The sequence below is a fragment of the Bos javanicus genome, chromosome 3 (genome assembly GCF_032452875.1).
Source record: "Bos javanicus breed banteng chromosome 3, ARS-OSU_banteng_1.0, whole genome shotgun sequence".
Lineage (NCBI taxonomy): Eukaryota > Metazoa > Chordata > Mammalia > Artiodactyla > Bovidae > Bos > Bos javanicus.
This window is the reverse complement of record NC_083870.1, coordinates 88,057,291-88,069,348: the sequence shown is the minus strand read 5'-3', so window position 1 is coordinate 88,069,348 and position 12,058 is coordinate 88,057,291. Positions and strand designations below refer to the sequence as shown.

At 43.7% G+C, this 12,058-nt stretch overlaps 1 protein-coding gene across 5 annotated transcripts in view; it reads right to left on the bottom strand.

Annotated features, from left to right (window-relative positions):
* Window positions 1-12,058, bottom strand: part of DAB1 (DAB adaptor protein 1) — a 1,337,206-nt gene that overhangs the window by 1,308,546 nt on the left and 16,602 nt on the right. The window lies entirely within an intron of this gene.

Sequence of the window (12,058 nt, the reverse complement as noted above, 5' to 3'; positions counted from 1 at the left end):
AGGTGTTCTTGTCTACATTTTACAAATAAAAAACAAATGAGGGTTGAGTCAGGATAAACGGCTTGTCAAAGTCAAGATGATGGGCAGGGATGTTGGCTCCAAAGCCCGTGCTCCGCCCACTCTACAGCCCAGGTGAGATATGTTTTGCTTCCAAAGTTTTAGGTGTTTGGTGTCTGCGTATGTTTGTAGTTAGTTTCCTTCAAGAGCTTCTCCTGGTCTGAATGAGTGGACTAGGTTGTACCTGCCCACCTCCACTACTGCCAGCCTCTGGAGTCTGTCTCCCAGGGTTGGTGACATGTCGGGCACCGTGCAGTCCCTCAGAGACAACAAGCACCTTCCTGCCTCGTGACTGTTTTGTCCCCAGTTGCCTCATCTGCAGCACAACCTCTACCTTAGTCAATCCCTTCTTGTCTTTAAGGGCTCAGCTCAGAGGCTGCTCCACACAAGTCCAGGTTCACCTTCTGCAAACTCTCAATGCACCCGTGGTTAGTTAGCTGTGTCATCTGGTTTTCTGACTGTCTTCCCCGAATAAAGAAAGTTCCCTGATGGCCGGGACCATGCCTGCCTGTTCATCTGTGCATGTTCAGGGCTGACAATAGGCTTTTCATTAGCAGTATCAATGGAATAAACCTTTGTTGAATGAAGAAATAAATAAGCCTCAGGTTCTTTATCTGTAAAGTAGAGATCATAATAAAACTCCTATGAGGAGTAAATGAGATAGCAGAAGTGACACCGCCTGACCCAGAACAAGATTTTGTTTTGTTTTCTCGGTTGTTCATTTCCTAAATAGAGGAGCTCAAAAATGAAATCAGCTGCCTCCTAGGTTTGTAAGTTTTTGCCACTGGGGGGCCTTTGAACACAAGGTGGATACAATTCTGTAGGGATATTGTAGAAGGGTGATCAATGGGTCCAGATGAGCGGTTTTTAATCTTGGCTGCCCTTTAGAAACAACTAGAGAGTTAAAAAATGACTGATGGTCCCAAAGATTCTGATGTAATTGTTATGGAATAGGATCCAGGCAGGAATGCTTCTTAACCCAGGCAATTCTAATGTGAAGCATGGTTCTGAACCATTAGTGTAAAATAGATGATCTTTAAATGTTCTTCTTGTTATAAGAGGCTATCACCCCAGGAAAGTGAAGACCACTTTTTCCTTCTGAGAAAGAGGAAGAGAGGGAGGAGGAGGGATTGGGGAGTGAGCAGGAGAGGGGGCAGTGGGGGAAGGAAGGGAGGGAGGGAGAAAAAGAGAAAGAGAGAGAAGGATGGGAGGGAAGGAAAGAGGAGAGAGGGAAAGAAGAGATAAGGATAATCTTGTAGAGATTCTGGGAGGATTCAATAAAATAAGAAATAAAAAGGGGGTTGGTAAGTGTTAGCACTAGGTAAGTTCTCAGTAATAAATAATAATGATACTATGCTTTTTGTTATTATCAATGTGAATACATTTTATAATGCCTATAGTCATAAGGTATTATCATTGTGACTATTGGCCGGCCCAGGTTGAAAGCTAGTGAGCTGATTTTTTTTTTCTCTTTTTAAAACCCAGAAGCATTCTTGGAGAGCTATGGTTTTCTCTTGCTTTCTGGCATTGATTGAGTTTTCTTAAAAATACACACACACTCTCACACACATACAAATGCGTAATATGCACACGAACATACACATATTTTTCCTTTTTTCTGAGTCCCTTCTGAATGACAGCATGCCTGAGAAAATATGAAACAGGATTCCTTGGGTTGCGCTGTCTTCCCCCGGGGTGGTAGGGTCACATATATTACTAGAAATGATCTGCCCACTTATTGCTTACAGACCCCTTATGGAACTGAACACCTGACCCTAAACAATGGGGGAAGATTCAAGGGACTGTGTTGCAAAGAAGGGAAATTTAAACAGATTCTCTGTGTCAGTCTGTAATATGACAGCAGTTCCAGAGCATGTCCTGTTTGAAAGAACAGTCACTGATTCATATAAGCAAACCATGCCACACCTCCCCACACTGACACAGCTTCCCTTCTGGGCAGAAAACATGCTCAGTGCCTGGTGGACAGGGAGTCTCCCCACTGGATGAGCATAGCTCCATCACAAACTGGAATCCTTCACTACATCTGTAAAATGGGGCAGCAGCACTCGCTCTGGTGACTTGACAGAGATGCCTGAGCTCACTGGCACAACCTGTGGGTAAGTGCCTTTTGCCCCGTGGAAAGCTGTGCAAATGCACAGCACGGGACTGAGCCAGAGATGACTGGGGTGACATCTCAAGGTCTTACAGAGCCTTCAGTTCTAACTCTCAAAAGCCTGGTTTGCTCCTGGAGATGTTCCAGCTCTACTCATACTACAGGTACCACAGCCCTTTAATCCAAACATCTAACGTTCCAGGTATTAGAACTGCCCAGCTGTGGGATACTGGCTGGATACACCAGACAGAGTGATAGAGAGGAAGAGGCCAAATATGGAGGCCAAGTGTTTAATGAATTGGGACAACCTTTAAAACCTAAGGACAGGAAAATGGCCAAAAATGACAAGAGGCAGAAAGATGTGTGTCTAGCACCAAGTGGGCTTTTCAATGCTCTTTGAAACTGCAAAACTCAATTTAAGGGGAAGGGGTATCAAGTTTTTATAAATGCGTATCACCAATGTGCACTGCTAATTCTGATATGCCTCAGGTAATCCATTGGGTGGAATCGGGAGGAAGAGGAGCTGTGAACACATACATCAACATTTTGAGAATAATTACCTGTGTAATTGTTATACTGTCTCTCTCCTCCCAGCCTACTATGGTGGAGAAATCCTGTTGAAAATCATGTCCTACAGACAGACACTCATTGTACCAAGCTCAGGGTTGGTTCAACCTCCAATTTACCTCCTGGGAACCCAATATCTTTCCGTCTTTTTCACATTCTCTAAACCTACACTTATAATGATAATGATATAACAAAATGAATTCCCTCTAGATGTACAATACCTCACAATTTCCCAGGTTCCTTCCCATTTAACCATTTTCTTTGATTCTTCCAACCTTATCCTCATCTGACAGAAAGAGGCCCAGAAGAGTGAAATGAATTACCCAAGGTCACACAGCTAAGAAGGGACTTGAATCAAATATTTATCTCCCAAATCTTTATTCACAGTTCTCTCCAGTTCTTTCACACAATGAAATGGACTATTATTCAGTCCCTTTGTCTCTTTTAAGTAACGCTAGTTATTATATGCTAGACACTGGGCTAAGCGTTTTATAGAAAACTGTGGAAAATTCTGAAAGAGATGGGAATACCAGACCACTTGATCTGCCTCTTGAGAAATTTGTATGCAGGTCAGGAAGCAATAGTTAGAACTGGGCATGGAACAACAGACTGGTTCCAAATAGGAAAAGGAGTTCGTCAAGGCTGTATATTGTCACCCTGTTTGTTTAACTTACATGCAGAGTACATCATGAGAAACATTGGACTGGAAGAAGCGCAAGCTAGAATCAAGATTGCTGGGAGAAATATCAATAACCTCAGATATGCAGATGACACCACCCTTATGGCAGAAAGTGAAGAGGAACTAAAAAGCCTCTTGATGAAAGTGAAAGAGGAGAGTGAAAAAGTTGGCTTAAAGCTCAACATTCAGAAAACGAAGATCATAGCATCCGGTGGTTTCATGGGAAATAGATGGGGAAACAGTGGAAACAGTGTCAGACTTTATTTTGGGGGGCTCCAAAATCACTACAGATGGTGATTGCAGCCATGAAGTTAAAAGACACTTACTCCTTGGAAGGAAAGTTACGACCAACCTAGATAGCATATTGAAAAGCAGAGACATTACTTTGCCAACAAAGGTTCGTCTAGTCAAGGCTATGGTTTTTCCTATGGTCATGTATGGATGTGAGAGTTGGACTGTGAAAAAGGCTGAGCGCCGAAGAATTGATGCTTTTGAACTATGGTGTTGGAGAAGACTCTTGAGAGTCCCTTGGACTGCAAGGAGATCCAACCAGTCCATTCTGAAGGAGATCAGCCCTAGGATTTCTTTGGAAGGAATGATGCTAAAGCTGAAACTCCAGTACTTTGGCTACCTCATGCGAAGACTTGACTCATTGGAAAAGACTCTGATGCTGGGAGGGATTGGGGGCAAGAGGAGAAGGGGACGACAGAGGATGAAATGGCTGGATGGCATCACTGACTCGATGGACATAAATCTCAGTGACCTCCAGGAGTTGGTGATGGACAGGGAGGCCTGGCGTGCTGCAATTCATGGGGTCGCAAAGAGTCAGACACGACTGAGCAACTGATCTGATCTGATCTGATTGGATGGGACCGGATGCCATGATCTTAGTTTCCTGAATGTTGAGCTTTAAGCCAATTTTTTCACTCTCCTCTTTCACTTTCATCCAGAGGCTCTTTAGTTCCTCTTCACTTTTTGCCATAAAGGTGGTGTCATCTGCATATCTGAGGTTATTGATATTTCTCCCGGCAATCTTGATTCCAGCTTGTGCTTCCTCCAGCCCAGCATTTCTCATGATGTACTCTGCATATAAGTTAAATAAGCAGGGTGACAATATACAGTCTTGATGTACCCTTTTCCTATTTGGAACTAGTCTGTGTGAACATGTTTGGTTCTATCAAAAAATGCAGCCACAGAAGCTCCATAGATCCAAGTTCTGTCCAGAGAAAATCCTCCTTCTTCCTCAAGGGACTCTAGCCATCTCTCCCAGTCAGAACCAAAGGTGTAACTGAGTTTCTAATGAAGGAATGCCACCCTTGTCCCCAATGATCATAGCGCCTGGCAAGACTGGAGCTGGAGAGGTGTAATTAGCAAATTCCTACTCCCATCTCTGCCTAAGGAAGACAAAGTTCCAATTACAAATTTCTGAAGCAAATTGCTACTCAATTGCACAAGGCTGATTTTCAAGGCATTGACACCTCCTTGGTTTGCTTGCTTATTAGATACAAAGGTTGGGGAGGATGGAAAAGTATTTAAAAGCTGGTTTTCAGACCAATGAATCTGAAGAAATTCTCTTTATTGGTCTGCAAGAAGAGGTGGGAGTCGGGGAGGCAGAACCAGATCTGATAAAGGAGATTAAATGGCCTTATACATCTGACAGCAAAGAACAGTCCCCACGGGAATCCCAAATCCTGCTGGTGCTAATAAAGTGCACAATATTACTCCAGTAATATAGTGTACAATATAAGGCGTCCAGATGCTGGGGCCAGAGCCACGACCTACATCTTCCACAAACCAATTTTCTGCTGGGTTGGATGTGTAAAAAAGAATCCAAATACAGATTTTTTTTTCCCCCTTTGAAAGAAGAATTGCTTCTCTGGCTTTTTTACCTTGGCCTGTCTGCTCCTCCTACCCTCTGCATTCTCAAAGTGGGAATTACTTCTAATCCACTCACAGAGAAATCACTGCTTCTCTCAACTGTGTGCTATTTATGAGGCAATTGGGCCGCTTGTTGGCTTCCCAGTGGCAGTGGGGTACAGGGAAACCAGCATAGAATTTGCAATCAGACAAACTAGGTTCAACCCCCCATTCTTCCATTTCTAAGATGTGTGCCCTTGAGCAAATTTCCCCTGGCTTTTCTGAGCCTAGGTTCACACCTACCTCACAGAAGTGCCTTGAGTGCTAAAGATACTGCATATTAAGTGCCTAACAGGAGGGTTTAGGATAGAGGAGGTGTTGAACAAGCAGAAGCAATTAGTAGCAGTAGTAGCTTCAATGGGTAAAGCTTAAAAGGCAACCTCATTAAAGGAATTACACTTTTTGGCAAGGGGTTTAGGAGGTGAAAGAAGGAAGCTTATTAATAAGATGAACAGCAACAATGCTCTCTATCTATTCCCATCCATGGAGCGTCTTCTGAATGTGATGCAGACTATAGTCACTCGCTTCTATAACCTTGTAGAACAGAGGTGACACTGGAAAATGGAAAACGCAACACAGTACATACCGCATATTATCCCAGCGATTTAACACTGGTCATCTCACTGACCTTCACAGGACCTTCAGTTTTTGTTTTTGTTTTTTAATCTCTCCATTTGGTAGACTAAATGTGTCTTGGACACAAGGCAGAGTCAGGATTGGGGGGAACCTTCTAACTGCTCACCCTCAGCTGATTGCTTTGGGCCTGAACCACTCTGGGATGGGCTGGTTTGATCTGTGCTTGGAGCACCAGCCTTGCACATCTCAGAATTCAAGGCATTTCCACTGACTACAATTACTCTGTTCAAAAAAATGTGGGAGACCTCCTCAGACCCAGCCCTGGGTGGCACAGAAGAGATGCTATACTCGTGTTGCTTGGCTGATTATTATAAAAGTAATAACAACAGATATAGAATATCTCTCCTTGGTAGCACACCTTTCCGTTCAAAAAGTACCTTGACAAATGCTGGCACTAGTTCACTTGCATTTTTCCTGTTAAAGGCAGATGTTATTATCCCATTTCCCAGATGTTAAAAAGGAGGCTTTGAGAGCTTCACTTTCTCAAGGCTGCAAAATAAGTAAGGCACAGAGGCCAGGCTTAAGATGGGTGTGCAGAAATCCAAGTCTTAGACCCTTCTTGCAATTTGCAGCCATCTGACTTATCAAAGGCATGATGTGAATCTCTGCAGTCTACAGAGTGGGACACAGTTCCTTCATCAGAGCAGCTGGAGCACAATGTTCATTAAGTAAACAAATGAACATATTATCCACTTCCTCAAAAAATAGTTCACATTTATTGAGCTCTTGGTCATGCAAGGCACTTTGCCAAATGCCTTCCAAGGATTATTTTGCATCATCCTAATGAGGCAGGTCCCAGGATCATCATTACTTTACAGATGAGGAAACTGAGGCTTAAAGAGGTAAAATAACTCACTCTAGGCATAGGGTGATAGATTCTGGATTTGAACTCAGGCAGTCTGACCCCACATACCCTAATGATGTCATCCTTTATTTAATCCTCAGCACCACCTCCCACCAGTGTCTTAGGGAGAAACCCAATATTTATTGATGATGTTTATTGATTGCCACTAAGTGTCAGATGTAGCCCTCCATGCTAGTCACATTAACTCATTTCATCCTCATGAGCACTCTGTAAGGTAAACATTGCTACCCCATTTTACAGAGAAGGAAACTGTGGCTAAGAGATGTTGACTGTCCAGGATTCTGCTAGAAGCAGAATCATTTTAAAACACAGAACTACCTGGGAAAATTTCATTCTTCCTTCAACAACTTCGGCATTTTATAAAAGTAACTAATGTGAAATACACATATGAGAAAGGTACAAAGAAGGAAACTGGAGGCAACAGAGCCAAAAGGTTATCTGCAGGGTTCTAGTCCCAAAGCCATCCAAAATCAAGGAGCGGAGAGTGTGCATAAAGCTGGGTTAGTCTAGGAAGGTTCCATGGAGGGAAGGAAACTCCAGGTGGGCTTTGACGACTGGAAGAAATGTATTCTGCCAGGTATTCTAGGCAGGGGAATAGCATATTCAAAATTCAACTGGGGCCTAGAAACTGATTCAAGTAGCAAAGGGAAGCCCTGGTAAAATGGCATGTGGTTGAGGGAGGTGAACTTAGTAGGGGAAAGGCTTGTTTCCAGCTCTGCCTACTAGCCCTGAACCCACAACACACTGAGATCTCTTTGTTTTACTCCAGCAAGTAGCCCATCAGGAGCCTAAGTGACAATGGGAAAAGGCAGAGAGAAAATAAATAAAGAAGGAAGTGATACCATATGCATCTCATGTGGGGCTTTCTGGAAGGAAGGGAGAAGCTGGGCATAGGGGGAGGAGAAGAACTTTAATTTGCACACGATGCAAGGCAGTCTCAGCTCTTCCTCTGCTCACCTCCCACCACCCCCCACCCCGCCCCCCACCCCACCCCGCATTCCTTCCCCTCCCTCCCAGTATTCTGCATGCAACAGCAAATGTATGAATGATTGGATGGCTTGGCAAAACACTCTGAGATTTATTTCTGTTGGACAATCTTACATTCTTTTTTTTCCCCTGCTGACAACTCTGTCAACAGCAGGCTCCTCTATGAGGCTGTGAATTTGGAGATCACACATTGGAGGCAAATACTGTTGCTTAAAAACCAGACCAATAAAGGAAACTCCTGAGATCAGGGTGACCAGCAGCCCAATCTAGCCCATGCCTTGGCAATCAATGAGACCTCAGAACTTGGTAAAAAGACCATCTGGGGAGAGGGGGACAGGGAAATAGTTCTGTGGATATGGTCAGTTCAAGGCATGGATGTGTTACCTGGAGATGATTCTAGTAGTTCAAAAACTAGATCTATCTGGATGCAATCCAGCTGTAGCTTTGTATTATTTCGAAGCTCAAGTGCTGAGAAGCTGCTAAGACAGTAGGGTACTAAATGTACCTAATGTGAAAAATGTTTTGTCAAGTGTGAACATCTATATCAATGTAAAGGATTATAATTATTACCTTTTGGGGGAAGGGAAGAAAACTATATATTTCTTTAGTCTGTTTTTGGAAATTAGGTACCAGTAAAGGCACAAACTTTAGAAGCACTGAATTTCAGAGCTGTGAAGAAATTATTTCATTCCATCAACAAGCATTTGGGACTGCATCTGAGAATCGGGTCCAGTGTGGGCTCTGAGGAGCTGGAGAGGAACCAGATGCAGGCTCCTGAGGTGCCTAAGGAGAGTGATAAACACCTTCATGGTGTTAAGAGAAAAGGGATTTGGGGCGAGAGAGGCATCTCAGTCACTCTGGGCATCAGGAAACACTTTGCATCTAAAGAGCAGTTAGGGCTGAATTCCAAACGAAGAACACAGTGGGTGTACCCATGCAAAGACATAGAGATCAGGGTAGAAAGAGGTGATGTGGGCATTTTAAGGACAGGACTAACAAAGGCCTGGCCTCCAAGACCTTCATTTTACAGATATGAAAACTGAGGTTCAGGGAGATAAGTAATTTACCTAAATCACCCAGGTAGGAAGTGGTACAACTCGATTCACCCCAAAGCCTGCTTTGACCACTCTACTATGCTGTTTACACAATAACCACAGAAAACAGCATCTAACTCCAAAGCGTTTAGAAACTTCCCCATAAACACACAGACAGTTAGTGGTAGAGCTGAGATTAGAACCCAGCTCTTCCTTCTCTGTCTTCCTCCTCCCAGTCCAGTACCCATTCCACCATGCCACACAGACCCTACTCATTTCCCAGTCTCACTGAGTCTTCAATACCCTGTCATATCCTTGCTCCCGGATCCTTCCCACGGCTTCCTCACTACCAAACTCAGTCATCAAGACTGATGCTTTCATTTCTTTTTCATTAAGTTGACACAAGGAATGAGGGCACTCTCCCTTCCCATGGCCTCTCCTACCCTTGGAACTTCAGAGGTCAGGAAGTCACCAGGCATTCTCACTTCCAAGCCCTCCTTTTAAAGGTCAGCTGATCTGGGAATAAAATACTTCAGTGTCAGGCATTTAATTTTTAAAGAGAGAGCAAAATGGTAAGCAGACCTTAAAAATTGCTCTCGGCTTTGTGTGTAATCATCAGCAGGCTGGAGGTCACCGCCAATCTCTCAAGATTTTCCAGCTTAGAGGAGCAGGAGGACTATTTTTGTTCCAGGAGTCAGAGCAAATTGCAGACCTGACCCTACCTCCTTTATGCTCAAAGAGGACCCACCTGTACAACAAAGCTCAATTCTGTATTTAAGATCAGCCTTATCCAATGGTTTGACCACTAACAAAGAACCCATACAAAGGACAATAACTCTAGACAAATGTCTGGTCCTGAAAATCACACCTTAATCAGAAGCAGACATATGGCCAAATGCAGCCACAAAATAAGTGTTTGTTTAGTGTAGTGTAGTGTAGTGCAGATAAGTATCTACAAAGGTATAGATATTCTCTAGTTAGTCTTTCTGTACCCTTCAACAGCTTTGCAAGGTAAGAATTACAGCCTCCTGGTTGGCAGTATGATGTGATGGTTAATACCGTCAGCTCCAGAGCCAGACAGTGTGACCCCCACCTCTGCCACTTATTAACTGTGTGACCTTGAGCAAGTTACTTAACCTCCCTGTACCTCTGTATCCTCAGCTGTGCAATGCAGATGATAATACCACCAATTTCATAGGATTACTGTGAGTAAATAAGTTAATAAATGTAAAGTGTTTATGGCGCATGGTAAAATTCAGTACGTGTACACTGCCGTGTCATCATCTCCATCATTTATATGAAGAAACAGTCCAGAGAGAGTGAGTGAACTGCTCATCTAGCCAGGAAGTAGAGGATCTGGAAGCGGACCTCAAGGCAAGGACTAACCTTTATTGAGGATTAACTATGTTGAGAGTTCATATAATCTCGATATCCATAAAAAATTGATGAGTAGGTATCATCGGCCCCAATTTATAGTAAAAGAATTCTAGATGCATGTGATTTATTCAGAGTCTCCCAGCTGGGAAGTGAAGTAACAGCACCGAGGTTTGAACGCAGGTCTGCCTGATTCCCAGAGACCCTGTGGGGCCCCCCTGGGATCCCCGCCTGCAATGAGATGCCTATGGAACCTGCACACAGTGTGAGGGTCTGCAGCTCCCCAAGGGTCTGCTCTTAGCCAGGTCTTTTCATTATCTCACTAATTGTCATGATAATCTCTGGCACAAAGTACTCACAGACCCTTTAATTGCATAAGGAAATACACTCAGAAACTGACTACACTGTATTAGGTCTCACAGCTGAAGAAGAGGGTGGAGAAGCAAAGGATTCAAATCAGGGGCCTGACTTCCAAACCTGTGACCATCCTCCACCAAGCTCCTTGGACTACCTGAATTTGAAATCACATAAGAAATCTGCATTTCAGCTTCTGGAACACATGACAGTTTCTCACCCCAGATTGTTCTCAGCTCAGTATGAAAACATAACAGGGTATGAATGCCTGAGTGAAAGAAAGACCTAAAGTTAAATTATTCCAGAACAGCGAGCTATTGTCAATGATTGACAACCAGTCTCAACTCTCACCAGTGACAGCCACACACAAAGTAAGGCTTCAAAAAGAGCTGGGTTCCCTTCAATTAGCAGAGCTGAAATGAAATCACTTAGAAAATTATACTATTGGGCAACTGGTGGGTTTTAAACATAATAAGAAAAATAAAGGCTTGGCCTGATGTTTACAATCAGCTGAGCAAGAGACATCAGTTGTGCTAGGACCTGGAATCATACCTTCTCCTGGAGCTCATGCTTGTTTGCCTCTCTGCCACTGCTGCAGCCCTGGATCCATTCATTCCTTCATTCCTTTAGCAAATATTTATTGGTTCTCGACCACCAAGCATGGAAGCTACAATGTGAAGCAGAACAGATTTGGCCAGTGCTTCTTGGAGCTCCCAGACAAGCCAACAGGATGGTGATCCCCTGGATGGGTGACATCACGGGGAAAGGCAGGGTGCTCGGAGGCAGAGCAGAGAGAGGGTCCGACAGAAAAGAGATTTCACACTGAGTGGGAAACAGTCCTGTGAACAACAACAACAAAAAAGCCTGCCCAGTAGGCAGTGTGTTTGGCTATCGGGAGAAAGATAAAGGTGGCCCGGGCAGGGGCCAGGCAGCCTTGGAAGGGGTGGGCCCTCCTCCTGCTGCACCCACCTGTCTGTTCCCTGGGCATTCTGAAGTCACAGCTCTAGAAAGCTGGAAGAGCTTTGAGTCATTCAGCACCATTCATTCAATGAACTATGTCCCGGTCACACAGAGTGAAGTCAGAAAGAGAAAAACAAATGTCGTACATTAACGCATATATGTGGAATCTAGAAAAATGGTATTGACGATCATGTCTGCAAAACAGAAATAGAGACACAGACATATGGACACCAAGGCGGGAATGTGGGAGGGATAAATTGGGACACCGGGGTTAAGATATATATACACACACACACACACACACATGCTATTGATGCTATGCATAATAGTATTGATACTATATAAAATAGGATAACTAATGAGAACCTTCTGTATATATATAGCACAGGGAACTCTACTCAGTGCTCTGTGGGGACCTAAATGGGAAGGAAATCCAAAAAAAGAGGGGATATATGTACATAGCTGACTTACTTCGTTGTACAGTAGAAACTAACAACATTGTAAAGCAACTGCAC